Source organism: Arvicanthis niloticus, chromosome 27 (assembly GCF_011762505.2).
Source record: "Arvicanthis niloticus isolate mArvNil1 chromosome 27, mArvNil1.pat.X, whole genome shotgun sequence".
Lineage (NCBI taxonomy): Eukaryota > Metazoa > Chordata > Mammalia > Rodentia > Muridae > Arvicanthis > Arvicanthis niloticus.
The window spans coordinates 1,940,159-1,949,425 of NC_133435.1; the positions used below are offsets into that span (position 1 = coordinate 1,940,159).

At 36.7% G+C, this 9,267-nt stretch overlaps 1 pseudogene; it reads right to left on the reverse strand.

The window, feature by feature from the left end:
• Positions 1-8,405: 8,405 nt before the first annotated feature.
• On the reverse strand, positions 8,406-8,960 carry LOC143439561 (large ribosomal subunit protein uL22 pseudogene; annotated as a pseudogene).
• Between the last annotated feature and the right edge of the window lie 307 nt (positions 8,961-9,267).

A 9,267-nucleotide genomic window follows, 5' to 3' on the forward strand; every position in this document is an offset into this window, starting at 1 on the left:
CAGCCTTGTCTGGTCCCTGATCTTAGTGGGATAGCTTCAAGTTTCTCTCCATTTAGTTTGGTGTTGGCTACTGGCTTGCTGTATATTGCTTTTACTATGTTTAGATATGGGCCTTGAATTCCTGATCTTTCCAAGACTTTTAACATGAAGGGATGTTGAATTTTGTCAAATGCTTTCTCAGCATCTAGTGAGATGATCATGTGGTTTTTTTCTTTGAGTTTATTTATGTAGTGGATTACATTGATGGATTTCCCAATATTGAACCATCCCTGCATTCCTGGGATAAAGCCTACTTGATCCTGATGGATGATTGCTTTGATGTGTTGTTGGATTCGGTTTGTGAGAATATTATTGAGTATTTTTGCATCAATATTCATAAGAAAGATTGGTCTGTAGTTCTCCTTCTTTGTTGGGTCTTTGTGAGGCTTAGGTATGAGCGTAATTGTAGCTTCATAGAACGAATTGGGTATTGTTCCTTCTGTTTCTATTCTGTGGAATAGTTTGAAGAGAATTGATATTAGGTCTTCCTGGAAGGTCTGATAGAATTCTGCAGTAAAACCATCTGGTCCCGGACTTTTTTTTGGTGGGGAGGTTTTTAATGACTGCTTCTATTTCTTTAGGGGTTATGCGACAGTTTAGATGATTTATCTGCTCCTCGTTTAACTTTGGTACCTGGTATCTATCTAGAAAAATGTCCATTTCATCCAGATTTTCCAATTTTGTTGAGTATAGGCCTTTGTAGTAGGATCTGATGATTTTTTTTTTTAATTTCCTCTGTTTCTGCTGTTATATCTTCCTTTTCAGTTCTGATTTTATTAATTTGAGTACTGTCTCTGCACCCTTTGGTTACTCTGGCTAAGGGATTGTCTATCTTGTTGATTTTCTCAAAGAACCAGCTCCTGGTTTTGTTGATATTTTGTATAGTTCTTTTTGTTTCAACTTGGTTGATTTCAGCCCTGAGTTTGATTATTTCTTGCCGTCTACTCCTCTTGGGTATATTAGCTTCTTTTTGTTCTAATGCTTTCAGGTTTGCTGTCAATTTATTAATGTAAATTCTTTCCATTTTCTTTTTGTGGGCACTTAGAGCTATGATTTTTCCTCTTAGTACTGCTTTCATGGAGTCCCACAAATTTTGATATGATGTGTCCTCATTTTCATTTAAATCTAAAAAGTCTTTAATTTCTTTCTTTATTTCTTCCTTGACCAAGTTATCATTGAGTAGAGCATTGTTCAGTTTTCACGTGTATGTGTGCTTTCCTTTGTTTTTGTCCAAGTCAAAGACAAGTCTTAGACCATGGTGGTCTGATAGGGTACAAGGGATTATTTCAATCTTTTTTGTATCTGTTGAGGCCTGTTTTGTGACCAATTATATGGTCTATTTTGGAGAAGGTACCATGAGGTGCTGAGAAAAAGGTATATTCTTTTGTTTTAGGATGAAATGTTCTATAGATGTCAGTTAAGTCCAATTGGTTCATAACTTCTGTTAGTTTCATTGTGTCTTGGTTTAGTTTCTGTTTCCACGATCTGTCCATAGCTGAGAGTGGGGTATTGAAATCTCCTACTATTATTGTGTGAGGTGCAATGTATGCTTTAAGCTTTAGTAAAGTTTCTTTTATGTATGTGGGTGCCCTTGCATTTGGAGCATAGATGTTCAGAATTGCAAGTTCCTCTTGGTACATTTTTCCTCTGATGAATATGAAGTGTCCTTCTTTATCTTTTTTGATTACTTTTGGTTGAAAACGATTTTATTTGATACTAGAATTGCTACTCCAGCTTGTTTCTTGGGGCCATTTGCTTGGAAGATTGTTTTCCAACCTTTTACTCTGAGGTAGTGTCTGTCTTTTTCACAAAGGTGCGTTTCCTGTATGCAGCAAAATGTAGGGTCCTGTTTATGTATCCAATCTGATAGTCTATGTCTTTCTATTGGAGAATTGAGTCCATTGATATTAAGAGATATTAAGGAAAAATGAATGTTGTTTCCTGTTATTTTTGTTATTTGCGGTGGTGTTATGTTTGTATAGCTACCTTCTTTTAGGGTTGTTGAAAGATTACTTTCTTGCTTTTTCTAGGTTGTAGTTTCCCTCCTTGTTTTGGAGTTTTCCACCAATTGTCCTTTGAAGGGCTGGATTTATGGTAAGATATTGTGTAAATTTGGATTTGTCATGGAATATTTTGGTTTCTCCATCAATATTGATTGAGAGTTTTGCTGGGTAAAGTAGTCTGGGCTGGCATTTGTGTTCTCTTAGGGCCTGTATGATATCAGTCCAGGATCTTCTGGCTTTTATAGTTTCTGGTGAGAAGTCTGGTGTAATTCTTATAGGTCTGCCTTTATATGTTACTTTACCTTTTTCCCTTACTGCTTTTAGCATTTTTTCTTTGTTTTGTATATTTGATGTTTTGATTATTATGTGACGAGAGGTATTTCTTTTCTGGTCTAGTCTATTTGGGGTTCTGTAGGCTTCTTGTATATTTAAGGACATCTCTTTCTTTAGGTTAGGGAAGTTTTTCCTCTATAATTTTGTTGAAGATATTTACTGGCCCTTTAAGTTGGGAGTCTTCACCTTCATCTATACCTATTATCTTTAGGTTTGGTCTTTTCATTGTGTCCTGGATTTCCTGGATGTTTTGGGTTAGGACCTTTTTGCATTTTGCATTTTCTTTGACAGTTGTGTCAATGCTTTCCATGGTATCTTTTGCACATGAGATTCTCTCTTCTATCTCTAGTATTCTGTTGGCAATGCTTGCATCTATGACCTCTGGTTTTTTTTCTTAGGTTTTCTATCTCCAGAGTAGTCTCCTTTTGATATTTCTTTATTGCTTCTACCTCCATTTTTAGATCCTGGACAGTTTTGTTTAATTCCTTCATCTGTTTGGTTGTGTTTTCTTGCATTTCTTTAAGGGCTTCTACCTGTTTACCTGTGTTCTCCTCAAATTCTTTGAGAGTGTTATTTATGACCTTCTTAAAGTCTTCTAACATCATCATGAGAAGTGATTTTAATTCTGAGTCCTGCTTTTCTGGTGTGATGTGGTGTTCAGGAGTTGTTATGGTGGGGGAACTGGGTTCTGGTGATGCCAAGTAACTTTGGTTTCTAATGTTTACATTCCTGCACTTGCTGTTTGCCATTTGGTTAGCTGTGGTTCTACTCGCACTCACTGGTTCTGACTAGAGCCTGCCTTTCCAGTTATCTTGGTTGTATCAGAACTCCTCGGGGTTTGGATGACTCTATGATCCTGAGCTCCAGCTGCTTTGCATTCAGTAGCTCCTCTAGGTTATTTCAGGATATGGAGTCTCCACAGTGGTAGACCAGCTAGGTGTTTGCTGTTCTGAATGTAGTTGCTCCTCTAAGATGCTTCAGGATATGGTGTCCCCTGCCCTGCTGCTCTGTGGGCTGTGTCCTCTGTAGGATGCCTGCAGCTCTAGGGTCCTTGACCTCTCTTGGGTGCCTCTGCAGATCTGCGTTCTGTGCCTTCCCTAGGGTGCCTTCGGACTCAGTTTCCAGAGGGGAGCAGATCGGCTGGGAGACTGCTCCAGCCACCGGTATCAGGGCCAGAGGCAAAAGGGGAGTGTTGCATATATTATTGTACTTGCCCCTTACCATCTTGTTTTCTCAAGTGTTAACTGGCCCTGCTGTCTCTGACTGAATCCTGTACCTTCTGTGAGCTCCTGAGAAGTCATCCTCTCTCTGGATATGGCATGGGGTCTGGAGTGCAGGTTCTTCCATGGGTCATGTTGTGAGCTGAAAGGAAGTTGTGCCTCTGGATGAGTAGTAGGTCAGATAGAGCCTGCCTTTTCTAGGCCCCTTGAAAGGGGGGGGGTCCCAGTTAGGCCAGATTTGGGGGAGATGTGTGTTTCCCCTGTGAGCCTGGTTGTGTTGGAGCTCCTGAGTGTCAAGCTGTCTTTTGTGTGGGAGGAGTCTGGAGTGCCTTTTCTGCCCTGGGCAGAGTTGTGAGCCAGAAGGAAGTTGTGTCTTTTCTTTACAGATACAGACTGGTTGGCTTTATCTCCTGTTGCTCCAGTGTCCCATCCTTCTTCTCCAATTCGTAGGGATTCTCTCCTCCTGTAGTGTTTTGAATACATCTATCTTATGAAATTCTTAAATCAAGTTTAATATATTTATCTTCCTTAACAAATTGGATTTTTTTTTTTTTTTTGGTAAAAGCATAACACTTGTAGCTTCTTGAATATTTAGCACATATACATCATTTACACTGACTATGCAATAGACATAGTAGCTAGCATTATTTATTATGTATTGTTTACTTTGTTTTCATTTTAAAATTAATCATTCTTGTATGTAGAAGCCCACTACAGACTGAGTTTTGTATTTTGAGCTGTATAAGGCAGTGGTCTTGGACTTGATGATTGTACTGTAGTCATACTATGTATGATATATGATTTGCAGTTTATTGAAGAATCTCTTAGGTATGTAGCTGTAGATGTCTCTGTTTGGCTGGCTCAGTGTTCATATACTGATTGAATATATGTTTCCAATTTTTTCCCAGAGCATGTTGCATACAAGTTGAGTAACCCTCCAGAATGCAAATAGAAATTGACAGGGTCTCTAATTCTCTTCCTTTGCTTGCACTGTGTCTGAAGCTAAGTCAGAAGTGATATCTTTATGCTTTCTCTTCTTTCCTACATATTATACAGACAGGACAGCCCAGGGCATGAAAACACTTGTAGGTGCTAAGTCCCACGAACATCTAAGAACACTGTTAAAAGCATCCCATTTTTTAAAGTTCCTTACAAGTCTGTAATTTGCTTTTGTTTGGTTGGTTGATGTATTGTTTGCTCCAATTCAATTTTGTTACAGGAAATAACAAAAATAAAATCTTCTACTAATTATTTTTGAAAAAAAATAATTATTTCTGGGTGGAAAGGCTTTCTGTACTTACTCTCATCAGATCAAAAGACAATGACCTCTTGACTGGTGTCTTGTGCAGAAACTATAAACATTTCAAGAATTTGCAGTTTCCTGAGAAAGAGGCTATAGAGTGGCCTGGGTTCCCTTCTTGCTGTTCTGCAGGCCTTTATTTGGTTGGTTTTTCTTATTTTGGTTTCCAAGGCTACAGTTAGGTTGGCAATGAAGAAGAATATGTCAGGTTAAGATGCCAGAAGCTCAGTGCTCAAAATAAAGTTTATCATTTTCTTTGATATTCGTTTTCCACGAGGCGGTAAGCCTTTTGTTAAATTCCAGTTATACAAATGCTTATTCTATCCATTTATACAGAATTCTTTCTATGTGTTTAATATTATTGACCTATTTTTTGTCTTTCCTTAGGCATGGAAGATCTTTGGTTATTATTTGTGCATACACACACAGAGAGAGAGAGAGAAAGAGAGAGAGAGAGAGAGAGAGAGAGAGAGAGAACAAATGAACTAATATTGGAAAATAATTTTTTATCTTGGCTATCCTTTTTGATAAATTGATACATTGGGTTTTTCAGCTTTTTTTAAACAATGAAGTCTACAGTGTGATTTCATATCATAACTACTTGCTTATAATTAAGTATAACATGGTATATACAGATCTAATCAAATCCACCCACTTTCTCCCACTACAATTCCTTGTTAGTCCAACTATAACTATGAACATGTTGCATTCATCTTACTGTGCCTGGTCTATTTTGCTAACAGCCATTACTAGCTTCATCCACAACATCACAAAAGATAGGATTTTAATATGATTTTATTGGGACTTATCACATTTTCTTTCTGTTATTTATTTACATTCCAAACCCTGCCCCTACTCCCAGCTCCCCCCTCATAGAGTCCCTCTCCCCATCTGCCATACCTCCTCCCATTTTCCTCTGAGAGAGTACCCCCTGGGGATCCCTACATGTATACAAGGAAGTATGAGCATATAGACTCTTCATGTCCCGAAATACCCCTTTAAATATCATGTCTTCTTTTCCCTTACCTTACTATCTCTTTAGTTCTTTATTTCTTTCACTTTTGATAACCTATTAAGTACAGTTAGTGGGCCATCCTCTGCAGTGTGGGATGCAGCATATATCCTTAACGAATAATTTTTCTTCCCTGAGCAGCTGTCATGGGCTAAAAGCTTCTTATGGGATGGGGCTTTCAGAGCATCTTTCTCATCTCTGGTAGAATTTTAGCTAGCTAGAACTGATGTAGGTCTTGTGTGTGCAATCACAGCTGCTGGGATTTCATTAGTGAAATAGCCATTTTGGGTCCAGAAGACAGCATTTTATAGCACTACTTGCCCACTTCTGGCTCTCATATTCTTTTTGCCTTCTCTTAGAAGATGTTCACTGAGGTGTGTTGAAGAATAAAGAAGAGATCCAAAAAGTTTTTTCTCAGAATGAGCATTCAGACCCTTATTCCCAGCAGTCTGGTCAGGTTTGCATCTCTGCACTGACAGAAGCATATTGAAGCATATTGCAAAAGATGCTTTTCTGTGCAAGGTTGAGGAAAACCTAAAACATGAGTCTGATCTGGGCTGCTCCTTGATCATTTGATGATACATTAGTCATTTCTTCTTTTTGTGTATAGTATTACATTAAATATGGTAGTATAGACATAACCTATAATCTGTTCCTTTGGAAAAATTCTCATCAGGTATTAGATTTTCTGAGCCATGTGGTAGCTCCCCATTTTGTCTCTTGAGAAGCCTGTGTCTGGTTCACTAACAGTTGTGATCATTCATACCATACCACCTGAACATCAGCTCACCTTCTGCTCCACTCTCACCAGCTCTTTTCTTGTTTTTTTTTTTTATTATTATTACCATTTTTTACAGGGATAAAGAGATATTTCCTTGTTTTGATCAGTTTTTCCTTGCATATCAGTTATATTAGTTAAGGAGAAAAGTTTTTTATGTGCCTGTAGTCCATTCATAAGTCTGCTTTTGAGAAATGTTTATCTATGTGTACTGCTTATTCTTTAATCAATTATTTTATATTTTATTAAGTTTTTAGAATGCTTTACAAATTAAATGAATTAAGCTCTTTACCTGATTCATCTGAGATATACTTATATAGGTATATATATGAATATGTATATATGTGTGTATATGTACACATCTACATATATACGCACATATATATGTATGTACATACATATATATGCATGTATGTATATATGTATATATGTATGTATGTACATATGTATATGTGTATATATGTACATATGTATATATGTATATATGTACACATACACACACACGCACACACACACTGGGGCTTGCTTATGTTGCTCTACAGAAACACTACATTTGGTTTTCTATTATCTTTTTTTCCAATCTTTTAGAGTTTTCTGTGGAGGAGCCTTTCCTATTCCAATATACTGAAATATTTTCTCCAAGGTGCTTAACAATTTCAGGTGTGACATTAAAAATTTACATCTATTTTGAGTTAACTTGTATAAGTGACAAAAGACTTGAGTCTACTCTAATTGTCCTTCATGAAGATAAATTTTCTATTCTACTTTTTTTTTAAGAAGTTGTTCTTTCTCAGATGTATGCCCCTGGCATCTTTGTGAATATCTGTGAGTTGTAGATGTGAATTTACTTCCAGTAGTCTACAATTTTATTGTTCTTTATGCCTGCTTTTATACCAATATCAAGCTGTTTTTTATGAGACATGTTTGTAGCATGGTTTGAACTTAAGTAATGCACTTTTCTCCTTCTATAATATGTTTGATTTACATAGCTTTCAAATTGTTATTTGAGATTTTATTGTTCTATGTAAATGCATCAGTTTTCTTGTTATGTGTAGGACATCGGTATTTTCATATTGACTACAATTATTTTTTTAACTTTAGGAATAGTGTAGATATTCAAATGACATTATTATTCTAACTGTGAACATTGGCATTCATTCCATTGCTTATCTTTTCCTCATCAGTATTTCATAAGATTTTTTATATATACTTAATTTCTTTGGTTAAATTTGCTTCTAAGTATTTTGTGCAATATTATAAATAAAATAACTTCAATTGTGGTCTAGGTAACTGGTTTGTATATTAATTTTTTAGGATAAATATTGACTAGTTCTGTTAGTCAATGTGATGAGCCATTTGTAATTGTGAGTGCATGTGAGTGTTCATGTATATTTATGTGTTTATGTGTACTTGTTCGTGCAATGTGAAAGCAATATCTTTCTGGCATATTTTCCAGTTTGGAAAACATTTAATTGTTTCTCTTGCCTGACGCTCATCTGATAGCTCAGTCTTCAGCACTGCATTGAACAAAATTAAAAAGTGGTAAATGTGACCATCTTAGTCTTCTTTTATTTTAGAGAAAGGTGGTTTTTGTTTGTTTGTTTGTTTGTTTTCTGGTTTTTAAATTGTATATAAGATTAACTTTTAGCATTTTTGTGGTCTTTGTTTTTGTGGGGTTTTTGTTGTTGTTTTCTTTATCTGCATTTATTTTATGCTGAATTTATTCCTGTGCCATGAGTTTTTGTTTCTTCAGTTTCTTCTGAGATATCTTTTTCTTCTGTGCAACCTCCTCTTCTGGGTTTGGAACAATCTGTTCCTTCTCAGTGAGGATCATCTCAATGTGGCAGGGGGAGTTCATGTATGGGTTAATCTGGCCATGAGCTTTGTAGTTTCATGGGCACATCTTAGGTGTCTTGTTCACCTGGATGTGTTCAATGACTATCGAATCTATGTCTAAACCGTTAAGTTCAGCATTACTCTCCGTGTTTTTAAGCATGTACAGCAAAACTTCAGCACTCATTTTTGGCCACTGTCCCTGTGTCCAGCCACACTGTTTGGCCTGGGTGCACCTACTGATTCCACCATTATACCAATGGAATGGCAGACATTGCTTCTTTAAAGTGACATCCTTCAGATTCTTGGCAGCTTTGCAGATATGCATACCCTTGATGGATAGGGCAGTTTCCCGGGTGTTCTTAAAGTGAACATGAAGGTTTGAACCTCTTGATTTGCATGATTTTGTGGGGTTTTCTGGGTCAAGAGAGTAGTGAACCATCTTCATGGGTCACCTCTGGCTGCTTACAGGAAGAGCTTATGTGGTCTTTGTAACAGGGACCAACATCTTAGCATAACTCCATGGTAGAATTATCATTCATACTGTAACACTCAGGGCACAGACAGCACTAGAATGTCAACCCAGGACATAGATTTATGATTAAAATCTCATTTTGAGAAAGGCTTAGAGCTACATTGGGATCTTGATTACCTGTTGTTTGTTTGTTTGTTTTCTGTTTTTTTAATTGTATATAAGGTTAACTAGTAGAAAGGTTAATTAGTAGCAAGTGGCTAGATCAACTTTGCAG